The sequence below is a fragment of the Tursiops truncatus genome, chromosome 5 (assembly GCF_011762595.2).
Source record: "Tursiops truncatus isolate mTurTru1 chromosome 5, mTurTru1.mat.Y, whole genome shotgun sequence".
Lineage (NCBI taxonomy): Eukaryota > Metazoa > Chordata > Mammalia > Artiodactyla > Delphinidae > Tursiops > Tursiops truncatus.
Genome location: NC_047038.1, coordinates 120,039,109 through 120,060,272, shown reverse-complemented (window position 1 = coordinate 120,060,272; position 21,164 = coordinate 120,039,109). Strand labels below are relative to the sequence as shown.

Sequence of the window (21,164 nt, the reverse complement as noted above, 5' to 3'; positions counted from 1 at the left end):
TGATAATCATTTCCTAAATAATCTTCAGTACCTTCCTCTAGTCTCTTATTCTGCTTTGTTATATATTTCTTTGTTTGTGGGCTTAGCGGATTGTTCAATAGACATTTGTTGAATGACTATATGCATGACTTACTTTTGACACTGGCATAGGAACATTGTTGTATCCTCTTTGTGGATTGTAAATTTTATAATTTACAAATATTCTTCGTTCCAATTAATGTGCCGCTTATCTGATTTCCATATTATGCTGCCTGTTTTCTTTTCTTTACAGTAGACAACTCTGTCTTCATGCCTCTTTTTATTTATTAACTTTTATGCATAGTGCTATCTCCTGTTTCATTGCTGATTTGCCGAATTCAGATCGAATTGTTCCATGGGAACGGTGGTTTAGCAGTGGCTAAGCTACACAGAAACATCAACAGCTGCAATTCTTTAGACCAGGTATTTTTCTTGAAGTTAGCCTCTTGAATAAGAGTCTTCTCCTGGGGCCTGGCCAGCTGTGGGGTAAAGGAAAAGGCTGTAATCTGTGGGCTGTCCTCATTTGCTTTTGTCAAGTTCAAATATCATTTGTGTACAAGGAGCCAGGATGGGCAGAGATGGGAGCCTTATGTCAAGTTGCTAGTAGATGAGCATATGGCAGCCCTAAAGGGTTGATCTGAGTGGAACGCTCTTCACTCAGCTCATTTTGAATGGATCCTGGTATTGAATGACAGTACAAGGTAGAATTCTGGGGGTAACTCACCCATTCACTATGAGTCATATTATAGTTGAACTCCTCTCTTAAAATCATTTTCACAGCAGTTTTCCTAAGCTGGGACCAAGACTGTCATTTCTCCCTCATTGTAATCCTTAACATTGCTGTCCAAGGACCATCTGCACTCACGGCTGAATGGGGAATGTCAGGCAGCTGCAAACAATAAAAGTCTGCAGTGCATTCACACTCAGTTGGTGACATGTCCAATATGATGATCTTTCAAAATTGCCTCACGTGCATAAAATCATGGAGTATTTTCTCATGTCATCAACCCCAAGCCAGTTGCTGACAATCTAAAACCAGTTCCTCGCTTTTCTAGACAAACGTGTCACTCACCTTAATATCTTTCTTGACAAAGGCATCTAAGCACCAAATAATCGCTGGTCAGATTAATAAAGCAATAAAAGAAATAAAAATCAGAAGAAGCCAACCGGGGTGGTTTATTTTATCCCATTTAAACCTTATTATAAACTTATTACCTTGAAAAAGCTCAAGTGTAATACATCAGCATGGAAAGGTCCAAGTTTGGCCATCAGATCCAATAATGAGAGCAGATTCTGAGATGTAGTTACTGAGAGCATTCATTTAATGAGGAAGGCTATGTGAACTCAAGCCTACTACACACTGAAGCTTGTTTAACTGACTTCTACAAAACCAGTTCAATTTTTTTGAATTTTTATATTTTAGGGAACTTGCTGATTGGGTTAGTAATTCTCTTGTATATCAGGAATAAAAAAAAAATAACAAAAAACCCTCAGATTAAATGAAAGACCTGGGGAGGATTTCCTGCCCCTGCTTGGATAGGTAGGTTCTCTTCCTCGCCAATTTGTCAACTTTTTTGAGCACTTCCTAAATATTCACTCACTTGTTTATCCACTTATTCATTCATTATTTGCTGGGTAACTTCTATGTGTTAAGAACTGTTCTAAGATCTGAGGATAGGTCAGCAAACAAAATAGACACATTCTTGCACTATGGAGTGTTCATTTTATTAAGGGGAACCAATATTTTAAAAATAAGCAAATAGACATATAAAATAATGTCAGTTTGTGAAAACTGCTACAGGGAAAAATAAAACTAAGAACTCAGTGGGTAACTGACCTCATTATTAAAGAGAGACAAACTTTTGCTCTTCAGCTGTGTGAGTACCAGTGTGACATTCCACTTAAAAGGTGTTCCAGCCATCATGTTGATCAACTGAAAGCCTTGTCTTCTTTTTTCTTCAGATAATGGTTCTATGAGAGATTACCCAGCATGGCAGCATTGGAATTTCTTGGAGGCCCTTATTTAAAATACAGATTCCTGGGTCCCACCCAAGATTCCTTAAACCTTAATCTTGAGGGATCAGGCCTGAGCTTGTGTGCCTTTGAGTGAGCACCCTGGATAACTGGTTGTGCTGCCAGGATGGGAATCACTGAAGCTACATAAGGTATAAAAAGGGCATTAGGCACGGTCATTCTCTTTATTATCAGCACATGGAGAAATCTGTTAGGAGCAAGCATAAGATAGTTTGTAGCTTTTATTGACCTTTCCTCATCCTTAGTCTCTGCAGGAAGGAAAAGGTGAGAAGCAGCTTCATGACCTCAGTATAAAGCCTGAGTTACCAAGGCTCCTGCAGTACTTCAGTATTACGTTGAGGTCAAATCAGGCAGGTGTTTTGATGGATCGGGTAGCAATTTATCGTTGGGCACGACCGTGATGTGATTTGTTCTTCTAACTCTCTGCACTGGATACACAATGATTCGTCTCTTAGATGAGCTGTATGTGAACCCATGAAATAGAGAATAAAAGGTGATCACCCATATATGTGACATGGCTTTGTTGTCACAACTGTAGTGCCGTAGTAGACAAGAAATGGACCAAAATTTCAAAAAGGACAGGAGATAATAATTTTTGACTGACGTTCCTCAATTTTTAGTAGGACTTGGACAGTAATCCAGCATATAGCAAGTAACTTCGTTAATTACCTAGTGTATTATTTGTAATCAGTAGACCTCAGAGGGCACATCAGGAAGTTATGTTGCTTGAGGTTAAAGATGAGCTGGGGGTTTAATGATTGCGGGTATGTTCTGTGGTGGTGTTTTACAAACCTACCTTCATATTGCTAAGTCACCTGAGGAGCTTAAAAAAGTCTGCCCCACCTCCACATGTTCTGAATTGGTCTGAGGTGGAGCCTAGGCAATTAATTTTTTTTCAAAAAGGCTTCCTGAGTGATTCCAGTGTGTGGCCCAAGTAGAGGATTACTGTTCTGTGGCTTACACATGGGGTGCCTTGACCTTCGAGTATCTTCACACAGGAGCAGACCCCATGTGTTCTCATCTGTCCCATCTCTTTTCCCAATTTTCACATTTAACCAGAAACAAAAGCACACATTAGTCACATCTAGGTACTTGTTAGGGAATGGACCCTTGAACTCATGACCAATCAGTACCCATCAGAAGTTGACCTAGAAAAACATTACTAAAAATCATTCAATAAAACCTCATTGGGTTTCAGATAAGAACCCCCCCCACAAGTATTACTATAAAACTAATAACCACTAGTACCTACTTTTTAACCACTAGCAGAAGAACTTACTATACACTCTCTTGTCTTTTTTATTCGATTCTATGTATTAACTTGCACTATTAAAATTTTTTTGACATATAAAAATCCCCTATAAATGTACTCAGATGACAAGCTTTTAAAAGCAGGGACTATATCTTTTATGATTACTTTTACCTTTTATATTCCCTCAGAATACAGATGGTGCCAGGAAGCTAGTAGGTGTTTGAGAAATATTTTTAAAAGAATGAATAAATCAATGAATGAACAATTGATCCTTGTATCTCAGGTGACAATATTAATTGTACCTCCATAGAATTGTAAATGTCTTAGGAAAGTTAAGTTAAAATCCTTAGGAAAGTTAAGTTAAAATTCTTAAGTTTTGTACTTAAGAATTTTAAGTACAAAAATAAAAGAAAGTACCATAAGCTGTATTAAAAAGCAAAATAAAGCCTGTTAATGACATCCTTCCCTAGGTGGGTTTAGACCTTCGTCTTCTTTCTGCTGAGTATTCTGTATTGCATACTTTTAGTAAGTCCATAGCTAAGTGAGAACCTGTGTGCATGCTTAGCAGGAGTGATGGATGGCAATTTATCAGTTCCTTTCTATATTGGTGGCTGAAACTTAGGGTTCTCAGCACTTCCCAGTTGCTGGTGATTGATGGGTTTGTTTACTACTTCTTCCTTTGGTCTGGAGGGAGATACTGAGTGGGGTTTCTGCCAGCATTCTGGAAGGTTTGGCTCAGTCCCAGAGCCAAGAGCTCTGCGGCCCAAGCTGTGTTTATACCACAGAAGCCCTTGAGCTTTCTTGGATTTTAATCACTTTCCGAACAGATGCATTTCTGTTAGGATGGACAAGGTATTGAAACTTGCACTTGGCTCATTAAAACCTTAACTCTGTTTGGTTATGAAGCAGTGTTTGTTTTTCCCTTCCAACAAAGAAATTAAGTGGAAAATGTTGTTTCTTTCAATCTGATTGCTATTTCTACTGTTGTATTTCTAACCAAAATTAAAGAGACTACTGAACTGTAACCTCAAATTATTAGTAACCCCTTTTTGGTTGAATAAGAGAGTTAAATGGAAACAAATACGTAAGATACCAGCAAACTCCCTGTGCACAGTAAGCATATATAAATTAGCATGCTGTTCACTGTGAGAAAGGAAAATGTGTGTGTGTGCATGAATAATTATGCTTTACACACACAAACAACATGTCTTTACTTTTCGTTATCTGACAAGGTCCATAGTGTGTTACTTAGTTGCAAACATTGGCTTTCACACAAAAATAGGAGTTACTTTTAATTTCATAGAACTGTCCTTGAAAAAGGAGGGTGGGAAATCAAGCCAAAATTAATAAAACAATGTTTTGTACTTTCTTACTGTCAGAAAACATCGTATATGCAGTCTGATAATCGACTCGTATTGCTTTGTGTACCTGGCAGCCTCTCTCTCTTTTATTTCTCCTGTTTTGTTTACTGCCTTCTCTGAAAAGCCCATGGAAACCAGATCTGGTATTTTTACTGTGTTGAAACGATTCTGGTAAAAACAGGTTCTAGATAAACACGACAGGTGTCAAGAAAAGCAGCTGGATCTGGTTTAGAGGTCTAAGAGATGGGAAAACATTAAACTGGAAATGGAGAGAAAGAACCCTTGATTGTCTGATACAGACACCATTGTGGTTGTGGGTTGTTGACCATTTCCAAGAGCTTCTAGCCACCAGCCTTCATCAAATTGTGACATTGAGTTGGAAGTGAAAAATGACAAGAGAATTAAACTGGAGAGAGACGTCCCTTAGAGGATGGGAAGAGGGAAGATGAGGCTATCTAGTTGACTCAAAATTTTGGTTAGAAAAATACAGTGCTTTTCTGAATGGCTCTTTGGTGAATAAAGATTCTTTATAATAAAACTGTATGTGCTATAATAAGTAACAAATAGAAATTTCATAAATTGTATAAATCAATATTGCTATGTTTCCTACCCTTGTAACTTCTGATTCTTCAGGCTATATGAGTCAGGAGCTAAACCTTGAATATTGGCAACAATAACAGATTATTTCTCTAGCTCAGGTCTTTGCAGAATCTCCCTGCATCCCAGTGTTTCTGGAAACGTCCAAGGTATACTTTGTCTAAGTTCACCAAGACAGCCCTTTTTAGCTTTAACACTTCTTCCTTTTTTGCTCTTTCTCTTAATTTCCTGCGGTTCCTTCAGTTCTTAAGTCTTGTGAGAGTGCCTTTCAATTGCTGCCACCATTTACAGTGTGTGTGGGGGTCAATATACTGGGACTTTTTTCGTTGCAAGTGGCGGAAACCCAGTCTAGTTTTACCTTGATTAGCTGATGAAATCCAATGGCAGGATTGCAGCCGTCTCAGGAGCAAGGGGAGTCTCCCTCTAGCTTTTCACAGTTTTCCCTTTGCTTTATTCTTACCTTCAGGCTAGCTTTCTATTCTTCTCCACGTCACATGCTTATAGTTTCTAATCTTTGTATTTTGTAATCCAGGCACCCCAAAGAGTCTGCCAACCCTCTCAGTTCTGGAATTACCAAACGAGGGCCTTGCTGGCTCAGTGTGGGTCGGGGGCTGTCCTCTGGATCGATCAACTGTGGCTGTGAAGGAATAACGCGATAATGGGCTCAGCATGGGTCAGGGCCCCACTCGTGGGTCATCACTGGTGGTCAGGGAGCGAGCTGTCGTGGTAACGCGGCTGCCGAGCGACATGTGCTCAGAAGTCACGTCAGCCTTCCTCACGCCAAATCCAGGGCGCTTAGCATAGACCTCCTTCCTGGTAGGTATTTTAAAAATTGCAGAATGAACGGATTATGTGTGTGCACACGTGCGTGCATGCGTGAGCGGTGTGTGCGCGTGTAGCAAGGGGTGGTGGGCAGTAGGGAAAAGAAGGGGTTTCCCTGACAGGAGATCAGCCCAGACGGAAGAGTAGAGAAACCCTGAGCTTACTCCTCTTACAAGCACACCAAAATCACAACTATCAGCAGAACCATGGACGAAAAGGCTGAAACCTGCCAGAAAAGATCTTCTACAATGAAAGACCTAAGGAAGAAATCACAACCAGGGGGGTAGGAGGGGCAGAGTTGCTATACAGTCAAGTCCCACGCCCCTGGGGGCGGGGGGAGGTGGGACGGGGGGCTGGGGAGGCTGACCCACAAACTGGAGAATAATTACACAGGAGAGTAATTATGGAGAGTATTGAGAGTACTCAGAGGCCCACGTCGGGCTCCCCAGCCCAAGGATCCTGCACCAGGAAGATGAGCCCACAGAGAATTTGGTTCTGAAGGCCAGTAGGGCTTACTTTCAAGGAGTCCTGGGCTTAGAAATAGAAACTCACACTTAAAGGGCGCATACAAAATCTCACATGGTCCAGGACCTAGGGCAAAAGCAGTCATCTGATAGGAGTCTGGGCCAGACATCCCTGCCGGTCTTGGAGAGTCTCCCGGAGAAGCAGGGGGCAGCTGCAGCTCACGCTGGGGACATAGACACTGGTGGCAGCCATTCCTGGGAGCTCGTTCCACAGCGTGGACACTGGCAGGTGGCAGAGTGGGGACCTCCCTCTAGTTCATTAGCGCCAAGATCTGGCCCCATCCACCAGTGCTGGGACGCCTCAGGCCAAGTGCTGGGACACAGGCCCGCCCATCACCAGAGAGGCTGCCTAGATATCTCGTAAGCCCGCAGCCGTTTCTAGACACGGCGCCACCCACCAGAGGGCCAGGACCCAGCTCCACCCACCAGTGGGCAGGCACCACCCCCAGAATCCCCTACTGCCCGCCTTGCCCTCAAGAAGCTGCCTCTAGCCCCTGGACCAGCCTCACCCACCAGGGGCTAGACACCGGACTCAAGAACACCACAATCCTGCAGCCTGCGGACCCTGCCCTAGGACCAGCTGGGCCTTGGCCCTGCCCGCTAGCAGGTCAACACAAGCTTCGAGACACCCGGGACCCCATATCCAACTGTGTCAGGAGCCAGCCTTCACAACCCACCCCACCCCAGTGATCTGACAACAGCTCTGGGATAGGCCAGTACTAACCACAGGACCTGGCTCCACCCACCAGTGGGCAGGAAGTAACTCCGGAGCTTTCTGGACCCTGACTCCGCCCACTAGTGATCCACCTTAAGCCCCGGGATGCCCTGGGGTTCTGCAGTCAGCCCCTTGGTGAACTGGTCCTGCCAAGTAGTGGCCAGCAGCCTCCACACAAGGCAGGGCCTGGTGACCCATAGGACTAAGGGCCAGTGACACCAGACCACCCACAGTAGTCAGCCCTCATAGGGGGCACCCCTAGAGCATGTAAGTCCAGTAGTGAGAGAGGAGTGCCCTGCTGGAACTCACAGGAAGTCTCTTGCAAAAGGCTGCTTCTCCAAGGTTGAGAAATGTGACCAACCTACCAGATACGTAAAAATAAAAACAGCAACTTAGGCAAAATGAGGCAGCAGAGGAACATGTTCCAGACAAAGGTACAAGATAAAACCCCAGAAGAAGAACTAAGTGAAGTGGAGATAGGCCACCTACCCGAGTTCAGGGTAGTGATGGTCAAGGTGATCAAAAACTCGGGAGAAGAATGGGTGCAAAGAAAGGGTTTCCTACGCACTCCCATCACTGTCATTTCCCACTGATGCCTGGAGCGACCACACTGACCCAAACTGAAGGTATTCCACTCTTCCAATGTCAGGCTGCTCTCTAACGCTGAAGGACCTTGCGGTAGTCTCTTCTGTGTTCTGTGCTTCAATGAGGTAAAGAGAATTCCTTTCCTATGGCTGATGCTGTGGTCTCTGTGCTGGGGCTACTCTTCCATGGTAGTCACTGGCACCTGGAGAATAACGGTGTGTGACAGGTGGTTGTGCTGTTATTCACGTAGACCACGTGGCATCATCTGTTTAAAAGAGGAGAAGCAGCTTTTCCCAGCAAGCTACAGGCTGTCTGCATCTCAGGAGAAAATCGAAAGGTGCTCAAGAATTATGCAAGCGTGCCGGGCCCTGCATGGAGGTGCTCCTAGAAGGTGTTGTTGCTGGAGCATCGGAGGTTCGTTCTTACCTCAGATCCGGGGCGGGTCAGGTTGCAGGTTCGTGATCTTCCCCTGAGATCTCCCTCATCTCCCTCAGCTTCAGGAAAATGGCTGAAGCGATGGACTCCAAGATGGAGGAAAGTTTCAAAACTGTTACTTTCTGGAGGAAGAAGAAGGAACAAGAAGAATTCCATAAACTCTTTATTGGTGGCTTGAGCTCTGAAACCACAGAAGAAAATCTGAGGAACTACTACCAGCAATGGGGAAAACTTACAGGCTGTGTGGTCATAAGGGATCCTGCCAGGAAAAGATCAAGAGGATTCGGTTTTGTAACTTTCTCATCCACGGCTGAGGTGGAGGCTGCCACACCTCATTCCACTGATAGGAAACGGTTGCCCCCAAACGTGCTGTCCCAAGAGAGGATTCTGGACAGCGGGGCGCTTTCCTAACTGTGAAGAAGCTGTTTTGTTGGTGGAATTGAAGAAGCTACTGAGAAGCTACTGAGAAGCTACTAAGCTACATCTTAGAGATTACTTTGAGAAATATGGAAAAATCGATGTCATTGAGATAATTACTGATAGGGAGTCTGGAAAGAAAAGAGGCTTTGGGTTTGTCACTTTTGATGGCTGTGATCCGGTGGATAAGCTTGTGCTGCAGAAATACCATACCGTCAATGGTCATCATGCAGAAGAAAGAAAGGCCCTGTCTCGACCTCAAAGGCAGGAAATCCACAGTTCTAGAGGTGGAAGAGGAGGCAACGTCGGTGCTGGAGATTCTCCTGGCGGTGGTGGAAATGTTGGAGCAGGACGAGGAAGGAAACTTGGAGGACGATCTGATGGATTCAGGAGTGGTCGGTGGACTTGGTCATGGCTCTAGTAGGTGTAGGGGAGTACCTGGATCTGGCCACCAGGGTGGGAGCCCCGGGGGTGGTATGGCATCTATGGAGGAGGAAAGTGTGCAAGTGGAAATGACAATGATTTTCAGAAATCGTAACCAGCAACCTTCTAACTAAGCTTAGCGAAAAGTGGAAACGTCGGTAGCAGGCACGAGAATTATACGGTGGAGGAAACTATGGTCCAGGTGTCAGTGGAGGAAGTGGGGGTTATGAAGGGACCAGCCAATACTGAGTTTCTTTCTGTTGGCCATGGGCAAGTAGGAGAGGATATATGAATAGGAGAGAATAGAGCCCAGAGGTAACAGAACATCTTCAGGTCGTGGAAACTCTCAGTCATACAGAAATAGGCAGAGCAGAAGACATCAGAGCAGATGCAGAGAGCCATTTGTGAATGGATTGAATTATTTAAGAATATTACCTTACTATGGAGGAAAGATTGTGAAAAAAAATGCTTTTGAGACAGTTTCTTAGCTTTCTAACTGTTTCTTTCTAGTGGTCTTTGTAAGAGTGTAGAAACATACCTTCTTTGATGATGTTAAAATGTGTAAGTGTCGGGTGACATGTGAAACCTTTTTCAAGATTTGTCTCACAAAGTTTTGAAAAGCTGTTGTCCAGGTTCATGGTGTAATGAGACATCATAATGTTACATGTATTCCTTTTAAAAACTGAAGTGCCTGTGTAGACTTCAGAAGCTGTTGTACATTTATGATCTAATAAAGACTTCTAAAGGAAAAAATAAATAAATAAAAATAAAAAGGGAGACGCTTCCCCTGCTCCCAGGTCAAAGGCCCTACAGCAGAGCTGCCCTGTGCTCTTAGAGGGTTCTTTTCTGTTGTTGTTGTTTTGTTCTTTTGGAGGTTTTATATATTTCAGCATCACCTGAAGTTCCTTTTCCCCAGGACTCAAATCATGAGTTCATTGCTACAGGGTAAGCAGTCTCAGACCCCAATATCATGTTCTGCTGCTAATAATTCCTTTTCCTTCTGAGATTACGGCATCCAGACTGGGTCAAGTTTGTGTTCCAGAACAACTCTTCCTTTAGGATGAGTTCTTTCCATTTGTTCCTGTGTGCTTCATGCAAATCCTGCTGTGGTGTGTCCTCTAGACATGCCTGGAAATGTCTGAATCTTAAAATACACGTAATTTAGCCTTGGACTGCCCCGTTGTGGATGTCTGGCTGAACAGGGCTAGCCAGAATGGCCGCAGCACGCAACTTCCATTCAAACACCCTACACAAGTGGGGGAACGGGACTGCCCTCAGGTATAATTGTGAATGCTGGGAAAATTGTCTTTATAGGCTCCACCTTTCCCTTCTTGTATCCACCTATTTCCCCTCTGGATGGTGCCACATTGTAACATAAACTGTCTGTTGATGGTTCCAGTTAGTGGAAAGAGAGACAGTGGTTAATGTTGGCAGAGGCTGCGTAGGATTGAAATCAGTCCCAGGGACATCCCGAGTTCAGGCTTTTAAAAGGTGAGGTTTCGGTATGAGTGGTGACCCCTGTCCCTTTTTCTCTCCAAAGATTCCTTGGGTCCTTGGATAGAATGAATCAGGAGGCACCCAAACAGAGTCCAAGGGAGGGTTGTTTCCAGGAGCTTCAAGGATGGAGGAGTAAGGGGTCATTGTCACCTGCTTCTTTGAGACCTGGAGTTCAACCCAGAGCTGCTCCGTCTCTGCCACCACCAGCTACTGTCCTGACAGATGCCCTTTTCCTTCTTCCCTGACCTAAATGCAGGTCAATCTTATCTCTTAACCTCAATAACTCTTATTCCAAAGGCATATTTTTTCAGACTTATTGCAATTACTTTTTTAAAATTTGAAACTAATACCAACACAATAACAAAAAACTTGAAAAACAGAGAAAAGATTTTAAAAAAGATGTTCACCATCCTAATTAAAAAAATGTTCGTTTTGTGTATATAGTAATTCCTTTCTGAAACTGATTATTTTCTATTCTGCTTATTAAATATTTTACCAATTTATTAATTATTAACAAATGTCTGGTAAAGGATTACTGTCCTTAATATATAAAATTCTTGTGCAGAGTAATTAAAAAGTAAAGATAAATGCTCAAAAAAAAATAATTCCTTTCTGTTTTTTCCCTAAGCATAGTTTTAAAAAATGTCAACAAATATAAAATAATTTTAATTTATTTTTAGTCTTGCTTGTTTTACTTATTCTTGTTTATGCTTTTTATACATACTGGCATGGTCTTCATAACCAGTTGGTATGTTTTTAACATAAATTAAATTAGTATTTAATTATGTTTGCACCCCGTGATACAGAATGCTTCTTTGATTTTAACTTCTGGTAACAAAGCTTCTAACAATGGAATCTGTTTTTAGAAAAATCCTCTTTAATAATAAATGTAACGCCGCAGTCAGTTTGGAGCTTAGAGCTCCCCTGATAACTGAATTGGGTCATAAGACTGAACAGTTTTGCTGTTTGAGATAGCCCCAAACACCCAACCATCACAAAGTTCAGTTGGCTAGTTATGTAACCTAATGTAAGGGAAAGGGAGAGGGAACATTTATGTTGTATTTCATCTAAGGTGGCTTTAACACTTTATAAACTAAATGAGAGAGAATCTGTGGCTAAACGAGAGAGAATCTGCTGCTCAGAAGCTGCTGAGGCTTCTTTTCATCTCTCACTCTATTTCTTTATGTTTCTCCCCCAAATCTCAAAAAATTTTGATAATTTCCCTTTCATTGATCATCTGGGTAGAAAGGACAGCATCTCACAATCTCAGAAAAAAAATCACAGAATTAGGCCACTTTCTAGATGTTTCAAGTTATCTCCCAATCCTAGTTCCCCAAACAAATAAAACCCCTAGAACCATTCCCTACTGTCTCAATTATCTGACTATTTCAGGTGCATATGGATTATTTTGGCCTGGATTGTTTTGCAATTGCACTATCGGTGCACATCTATTTACCTAAGAGAGGGAAGTATACGTATCACTGCAAAGGTCTGAAATGATTACTTTAGAAATATATTCTGGCCTGCAGTAAAAGACTGGTTTTCCAAGTTGTCTGTTTTGAAAGAATGCCAGAAAACACCACTGCCTAATTATTGTGGCTTAATTCTGGAGCTCGGCTTGCTGCAGCTTTAGGTGTGACATGCATTAGCTCTGCAGCGCAGAAGGCCATCCTCGGAAGCTGGGGAGGGCCTGAGAATGAACTGCAGGAATTTGCTGAGTCCTTTGGGATCAATCATCTCTGGGTGGCCAGTGTTTCCAGAGATCAAGGGACAGGCTGTGGAGGGAAGCTCTTTGCTTCCTTTCTTTTTCAATGTGGATACAACTTCCAGTATATTAGATTGCAAGTTATTATATTGTATTTGTATCCATAAATAATTTTAAGGAGAATTTATGTGAAGCAAATTAATTTGAGAGACCCACTATTTTGGCTTGTGAGTTTGATTTCTCCTTTTTCTTCAGTCTACCTCCCAAATTTACTTCTATTTCTAATTTTGTATGGTAGAGGATGTTGAGGTGACATGATGTGTTTTGAAGGGTCTTTGTAGTCCTGACAGTTGTAATTGTGCCTTTAGAGGAGGATCACAGCAAAAGGACCGAAAGAGCCTCTTGGCGTGGGAGGAACTCCGTCAAGGATCAGTGAAGGGAGTGTGCAAATTTCAAACGTGGCCACTTTATGTGTCTGGAGTGAATAGTTTATTTTGTGAATATTTTATATTTAAATATCTGTATATTTGGTGACACCTAGGTGAGTAGTTTCAAACTTTTTGGTCTCAGGGGTACTTTACTCTTCTAAAAATTATTTAGATTTTTAAAGAGTTGTTGCTTACATGGCTTATATCTATCAGTATTACCATTTAGAAATCAAAGCTGAGAAACTGGACTCATTTAAGATTCTAAAATAATAAACAAGTTACGTGTAATGTAAATAACATTTTTACTGAAATTATTCATCTTTTTAATTTTTTTAAAAATTTTTTTTAATTTTCTTTTTTTTTTGTGGTACGCGGGCCTCTCACTGTTGTGGCCTCTCCCGTTGCGGAGCACAGGCTCCGGACGCGCAGGCTCAGTGGCCATGGCTCACGGGCCCAGCCGTTCCGAGGCATGTGGGATCTTCCCGGACCGGGGCACGAACCCGTGTCCCCTGCATCAGCAGGCGGACTGTCAACCACTGCGCCACCAGGGAAGCCCTATTCATCTTTTTTAAAATAAAAAAATCAGTGAGAAAAGTGGCATTGTTTCACATTTTTGAAATTTCTTGTACTTAGTACATGACAGTTGGGTTTTCATATCTCCTCAATTCAATCTGTTGCAATATGTTACTTTGGTTGAAGTATGTATGGATATTTGTTTGGGAAGCCTGTTTTAACAGCCTTAAAAAGGTCATTATGAGTAATCTTTTTTGATATTACACCACAACTAGGCAAGTGGTAATTCTTAAAGGTTAGTTGCAATGTGGAATCTGAAGCTGTATCAGTGAACTTTCTGTGTGCTATTGCATTTGAATTCTTTTGTCTATCTTGCAATGTGACAATGTTTTAACCATGTTTGGTTTTATAACATCATGCATTGGTTAGTTGGAAAATACTGGTTCACTGAGCTATGCATACTTTCCAAATGTTAACATATTTTATTATTCAATATGATGAAATCACATTCATTAATATGACCACAGATCCCATAAAAAAGCCTTTCAGTATTTTGAAACTGTCAACCTCAGTGCTGGGTATGAGTTTTCCAACTGCTAATTTTTGTTGAAAGCTTAAAATCAGTCACTGGCAACAGATACAATTAGTTGTTTTCCTTAAAGTAAGAGGCTTACATTGTTCGTTTTGGGGAAAGTATCTGCCAACACCCAAGTCTGAATAATCACAATCAGGATTGTTAGTTGGTCTTTCAAGTAAAAAAGATTTCCATGCAAAGAGCAGCTATTTCAGATCACAACTCAAACAATGGCCCAAGAGCTTTCCCTTGAGATCAACATTGTACTTCTATATGCAGCAGAAGTGCTTTAAAAGTTGGTAAGAGAGTAGATCTTAAAAGTCTCGTCATAAGAAAAAAAAATTGTAGCTCTGTGTGGTGATGGATGTTATGACTTATCGTGGTGCTCATTTAGCAATATATAAAAGTATTAAATCATTACTATTTGTACATCTGAAACTAATATATGTCACTTATATCTCAACAACAACAACAATCACAAAAAGAAAAGCTTTAAGCGTAGGTCCCATTTCTTCACACATACTAAAAATACATGACTTAAGGCTTGAATTTTTTTTTTTACATCTTTATTGGAGTATAATTGCTTTACAATGGTGTGTTAGTTTCTGCTTTATAACAAAGTGAATCAGTTATACATATACATATGTTCCCATATCTCTTCCCTCTTGCGTCTCCCTCCCTCCCACCCTCCCTATCCCACCCCTCCAGGCGGTCACAAAGCACCGAGCTGATCTCCCTGTGCTATGCGGCTGCTTCCCACTAGCTATCTACCTTACGTTTGGTAGTGTATATATGTCCATGCCTCTCTCTCGCTTTGTCACAGCTCACCCTTCCCCCTCCCCATAGCCTCAAGTCCGTTCTCCAGTAGGTCTGTGTCTCTATTCCTGTCTTACCCCTAGGTTCTTCATGACATTTTTTTTTCTTAAATTCCATATATATGTGTTAGCATACGGTATTTGTCTTTCTCTTTCTGACTTACTTCACTCTGTATAACAGACTCTAGGTCCATCCACCTCACTACAAATAGCTCAATTTCGTTTCTTTTTATGGCTGAGTAATATTCCATTGTATATATGTGCCACATCTTCTTTATCCATTCATCGAATAATGGACACTTAGGTTGTTTCCATCTCCAGGCTATTGTAAATAGAGCTGCAACGAACATTTTGGTACATGACTCTTTTTGAATTATGGTTTTCTCAGGGTATATGCCCAGTAGTGGGATTGCTCGGTCATATGGTAGTTCTATTTGTAGTTTTTTAAGGAACCTCCATACTGTTCTCTACAGTGGCTGTATCAATTTACATTTCCACCAACAGTGCAAGAGGGTTCCCTTTTCTCCACACCCTCTCCAGCATTTATTGTTTGTAGATTTTTTGATGATGGCCATTCTGACTGGTGTGAGACGATATCTTATTGTAGTTTTGATTTGCATTTCTCTAATGATTAATGAAGTTGAGCATTCTTTCATGTGTTTGTTGGCAGTCTGTATATCTTCTTTGGAGAAATGTCTATTTAGGTCTACAGCCCATTTTTGGATTGGGTTGTTTGTTTTTTTGTTATTGAGCTGCATGACATTCTTATAAATTTTGGAGATTAATCCTTTGTCAGTTGCTTCATTTGCAAATATTTTATCCCATTCTGAGGGTTGTCTTTTGGTCTTGTTTATGGTTTCCTTTGCTGTGCAAAAGCTTTTAAGTTTCATTAGGTCCCATTTGTTTATTTTTGTTTTTATTTCCATTTCTCTAGGAGGTGGGTCAAAAAGGATCTTGCTGTGATTTATGTCATAGAGTGTTCTGCCTATGTTTTCCTCTAAGAGTTTGATAGTTTCTGGCCTTACATTTAGATCTTTAATCCATTTTGAGCTTATTTTTGTGTATGGTGTTAGAGGGTGATCTAATCTCATACTTTTACATGTACCTGTCCAGTTTTCCCAGCACCACTTATTGAAGAGGCTGTCCTTTCTCCACTGTACCTTCCTGCCTCCTTTATCAAAGATAAGGTGACCATATGTGCATGGGCTTATCTCTGGGCTTTCTATCCTGTTCCATTGATCTATCTTTCTGTTTTTGTGCCAGCACCATACTGTCTTGATTACTGTAGCTTTGTAGTATAGTCTGATGTCAGGGAGCCTGATTCCTCCAGCTCCGTTTTTCGTTCTCAAGATTGCTTTGGCTATTCGGGGTGTTTTGTGTTTCCATACAAATTGTGAAATATTTTGTTCTAGTTCTGTGAAAAATACCAGTGGTAGTTTGATAGGGATTGCATTGAATCTGTAGATTGCTTTGGGTAGTAGAGTCATTTTCACAATGTTGATTCTTCCAATCCAAGAACATGGTATATCTCTCCATCTATTTGTATCATCTTTAATTTATTTCATCAGTGTCTTATAATTTCCTGCATACAGGTCTTCTGTCTCCTTAGGTAGGTTTATTCCTAGATATTTTATTCTTTTTGTTGCAATGGTAAATGGGAGTGTTTCCTTGATTTCACTTTCAGATTTTTCATCATTAGTGTATAGGAATGCCAGATATTTCTGTGCATCGATTTTGTATCCTGCTACTTTACCAAATTCATTGATTAGCTCTAGTAGTTTTCTGGTAGCACCTTTAGGATTCCCTATGTATAGTATCATGTCATCTGCAAACAGTGACAGCTTTACTTCTTCTTTTCTGATTTGGATTCCTTTTATTTCCTTTTCTTCTCAGATTGCTGTGGCTAAAACTTCCAAAACTACGTTGAATAAGAGTGGTGAGAGTGGGAAACCTTGTCTTCTTCCTGATCTTAGTGGAAATGCTTGTAGTTTTTCACCATTGAGGACAATGTTGGCTGTGGGTTTGTCATATATAGCCTTTATTATGTTGAGGATAGTTCCCTCTATGCCTACTTTCTGCAGGGTTTTTATCATAAATGGGTGTTGAATTTTGTCAAAAGCTTTCTCTGCCTGTATTGAAATGATCATATGGTTTTTCTCCTTCAGTTTGTTAATATGGTATATCACATTGATTGTTTTGCATATACAGAAGCATCCTTGCATTCTTGGAATAAACCCCACTTGATCATGGTGTATGATCCTTTTAATGTGCTGTTGGATTCTGTTTGCTAGTATTTTGTTGAGGATTTTTGCATCTATGTTCATCAGTGATATTGGCCTGTAGTTTTCTTTCTTTGTGACATGCTTGTCTGGTTTGGGTATCAAGGTGATGGTGGCCTCATAAAATGAGTTTGGGAGTGTTCCTCCATCTGCTATATCTTGGAAGAGTTTGAGAAGAATAGGTGTTAGCTCTACCCTAAATGTTTGATAGAATTCACCTGTGAAGCCATCTGGTCCTGGGCTTTTGTTTGTTGGAAGATTTTTAATCACAGTTTCAATTTCAGTGCTTGTGATTGGTCTGTTCATATTTTCTGTTTCTTCCTGATTCAGTCTTGGCACGTTGTGCATTTCTAAGAATTTGTCCATTTCTTCCAGGTTGTCCATTTTATTGGCATAGAGTTGCTTGTAGTAATCTCTCATGATCTTTTGTATTTCTCCAGTGTCAGTTGTTACTTCTCCTTTTTCATTTCTAATTCTATTGATTTGAGTCTTTTCCCTTTTTTTCTTGATGAGTCTGGCTAATGGTTTATCAATTTTGTTTATCTTCTCAAAGAACCAGCTTTTAGTTTTTATTGATCTTTGCTCTCGTTTCCTACTTTTTCATTTATTTCTGATCTGATTTTTATGATTTCTTTCCTTCTGCTAACTTTGGGGTTTTTTTGTTCTTCTTTCTCTAATTGCTTTAGGTGCAAGGTTAGGTTGTTTATTCGAGATGTTTCCTGTTCCTTAAGGTAGGATTGTATTGCTATAAACTTCCCTCTTAGAACTGCTTTTGTTGCATCGCATAGATTTTGGGTCGTTGTGTCTCCATTGTCATTTGTTTCTAGGTATTTTTTTATTTCCTCTTTGATTTCTTCAGTGATCACTTCGTTATTAAGTAGTGTATTGTTTAGCCTCCATGTGTTTGTATTTTTTACAGATCGTTTCCTGTAATTGATATCTAGTCTCATAGCGTTGTGGTCAGAAAAGATACTTGAAACAATTTCAATTTTCTTAAATTTACCAAGGCTTGACTTGTGACCCAGGATATGATCTATCCTGGAGAATGTTCCATGAGCACTTGAGAAAAATGTGTATTCTGTTGTTTTTGGATGGAATGTCCTATAAATATCAATTAAGTCCATCTTGTTTAATGTGTCATTTAAAGCTTGTGTTTCCTTATTTATTTTTATTTTGGATGATCTTTCCATTGGTGAAAGTGGGGTGTTAAAGTCCCCTACTATGAAGGCTTCCCTGGTGGCGCAGTGGTTGAGAGTCCGCGGGTGGTTGGACGCGGGTTCTTGCCAGGTCTGGGAGGATCCCACATGCTGTGGAGCCATGAGCCATGAGCCATGGCCGCTGAGCCTGCACGTCTGGAGCCTGTGCTCCACAACGGGAGAGGCCACAACAGTGAGAGGCCCGCGTACCGCAAAAAAAAAAAAAAAAAAAAAGTCCCCTATTATGAATGTGTTACTGTCGATTTCCCCTTTTATGGCTGTTAGTATTTGCCTTATGTATTGAGGTGCTCCTATGTTGGGTGCATAAATATTTACAATTTTTATATCTTCTTGGATTGGTCCCTTGATCATTATGTAGTGTCCTTCTTTGTCTCTTCTAATAGTCTTTGTTTTAAAGTCTATTTTGTCTGATATGAGAATTGCTACTCCAGCTTTCTTTTGGTTTCCATTTGCATGAAATATCTTTTTCCATCCCCTTACTTTCAGTCTGTATGTGTCTCTAGGTCTGAAGTGGGTCTCTTGTAGACAGCAAATATATGGGTCTTGTTTTTGTATCCATTCAGCCAATCTGTGTCTTTTGGTGGGAGCATTTAGTCCATTTACAGTTAAGGTAATTATCAATATGTATGTTCCTATTCCCATTTTCTTAATTGTTTTGGGTTCTTTATTGTCAGTCTTTTCCTTCTCTTGTGTTTCTTGCCTAGAGAAGTTCCTTTAGCAGTTGTCGTAAAGCTGGTTTAGTGGTGCTGAACTCTCTCAGCTTTTGCTTGTCTGTAAAGGTTTTAATTTCTCCATCAAATCTGAATGAGGTCCTTGCTGGGTAGAGTAATCTTGGTTGCAGGTTTTCCTCCTTCATCACTTTAAATATGTCCTGCCAGTCCCTTCTGGCTTGCAGAGTTTCTGCTGAAAGATCAGCTCTTAACCTTATGGGGATTCCCTTGTGTGTTATTTGTTGTTTTTCCCTTGCTGCTTTTAATATGTTTTCTTTGTATTTAATTTTTGACAGTTTGATTAATATGTGTCTTGGCGTATTTCTCCTTGCATTTATCCTGTATGGGACTCTCTGTGCTTCCTGGACTTGATTAACTATTTCCTTTCCCATATTAGGGAAGTTTTCAACTATAATCTCTTCAAATATTTTCTCAGTCCCTTTCTTTTTCTCTTCTTCTTCTGGGACCCCTATAATTCGAATGTTGGTGCGTTTAATGTTGTCCCAGAGGTCTCTGAGACTGTCCTCAGTTCTTTTCATTCTTTTTTCTTTACTCTGCTCTGCAGTAGTTATTTCCACTATTTTATCTTCCAGGTCACTTATCCGTTCTTCTGCCTCAGTTATTCTGCTATTGATCCCATCTAGAGTATTTTTACTTTCATTTATTGTGTTGTTCATCGTTGTTTGTTTCATCTTTAGTTCTTCTAGGTCCTTGTTAAATGTTTCTTGAATTTTGTCCATTCTATTTCCAAGATTTTGGATCATCTTTACTATCATTATTCTAAATTCTTTTTCAGGTAGACTGCCTATTTCCTCTTCATTTGTTAGGTCTGGTGGGTTTTTATCTTGCTCCTTCATCTGCTGTGTGTTTTTCTGTCTTCTCATTTTGCTTATCTTACTGTGTTTGGGGTCTCCTTTTTGCAGGCTGCAGGTTCGTAGTTCCCGTTGTTTTTGGTGTCTGTCCCCAGTGGCTAAGGTTGGTTCAGTGGGTTGTGTAGGCTTCCTGGTGGAGGGGACTAGTGCCTGTGTTCTGATGGATGAGGCTGGATCTTGCCTCTCTGGTGGGCAGGTCCACGTCTGGTGGTGTGTTCTGGGGTGTCTGTGGACTTACTATGATTTTAGGCAGCCTTTGTGCTAATGGGCGGGGCTGTGTTCCTGTCTTGCTAGTTGTTTGTCATAGGATGTCCAACACTGTAGCTTGCTGGTCGTTGAGTGAAGCTGGGTGCTGGTGTTGAGATGGAGATCTCTGGGAGATTTTCGCCGTTTGATATTATGTGGAGCTGGCAGGTCTCTTGTGGACCAGTGTTCTGAAGTTGGCTCTCCCACCTCAGAGGCACAGCACTGACTCCTGGCTGCAGCACCAAGAGCCTTTCATCCACACAGCTCAGAATAAAAGGGAGAAAAAGTAGAAAGAAAGAATTAGTAGAAGTAGAAATAAAGAAAGGAGGGAGGGAGGGAGGGAGAAAGGAGGGAGGGAAGGAAGGAAAAGAAGAAAGAAAGAAGATAAAGTAAAATAAAATAAGATAAAATATAATAAAGTTATTAAAATAAAAAAAATTATTAAGAAAACAACAACAAAAAAAACCAGACGGATAGAACCCTAGGACAAATGGTGGAAGCAAAGCTATACAGGCAAAATTTCACACAGAAGCATACACATACACACTCACCAAAAGAGGAAAAGGGGAAAAAATCATAAATCTTGCTCTCAATGTCCACCTCCTCAATTTAGGATGATTCGTTGTCTATTCATGTATTCCACAGCTGCAGGTACATCAAGTTGATTGTGGAGCTGTAATCCGCTGCTTCTGAGGCTGCTGGGAAAGATTTCCCTTTCTTTTCTTTGTTCTCACAGCTCCCAGGGGCTCAGCTTTGGATTTGGCCCCGCCTCTGAGTGTAGGTCGCCGGAGGGCGTCTGTTCTTCGCTCAGACAGGACAGGGTTAAAGGAGCCGCTGATTCGGAGGCTCTGGCTCACTCAGGCCGGGGGGGGGAGGGAGGGGCACGGAGTGCGGGGCGGGCCTGCGGCGGCAGAGGCCGACGTGACGTCGCGCCAGCATGACGTTGCACCAGCCTGAGGCGCGCCGTGCGTTCTCCCGGGTGAGTTGTCCCTGAATCCCGGGACCCTGGCCGTGGCGGGAGGCACAGGCTCCCCGGAAGGGGGGTGTGGATAGTGACCTGTGCTCGCACACAGGCCCCTTGGTGGCGGCAGCAGCAGCCTTAGCGTCTCATGCCCGTCTCTGGGG

General features: G+C 41.4%; 1 pseudogene; it reads left to right on the top strand.

Annotated features, from left to right (window-relative positions):
• Nucleotides 1–8,436: 8,436 nt before the first annotated feature.
• Nucleotides 8,437–9,432, top strand: LOC101335690 (heterogeneous nuclear ribonucleoproteins A2/B1-like; annotated as a pseudogene).
• Nucleotides 9,433–21,164: the final 11,732 nt, after the last annotated feature.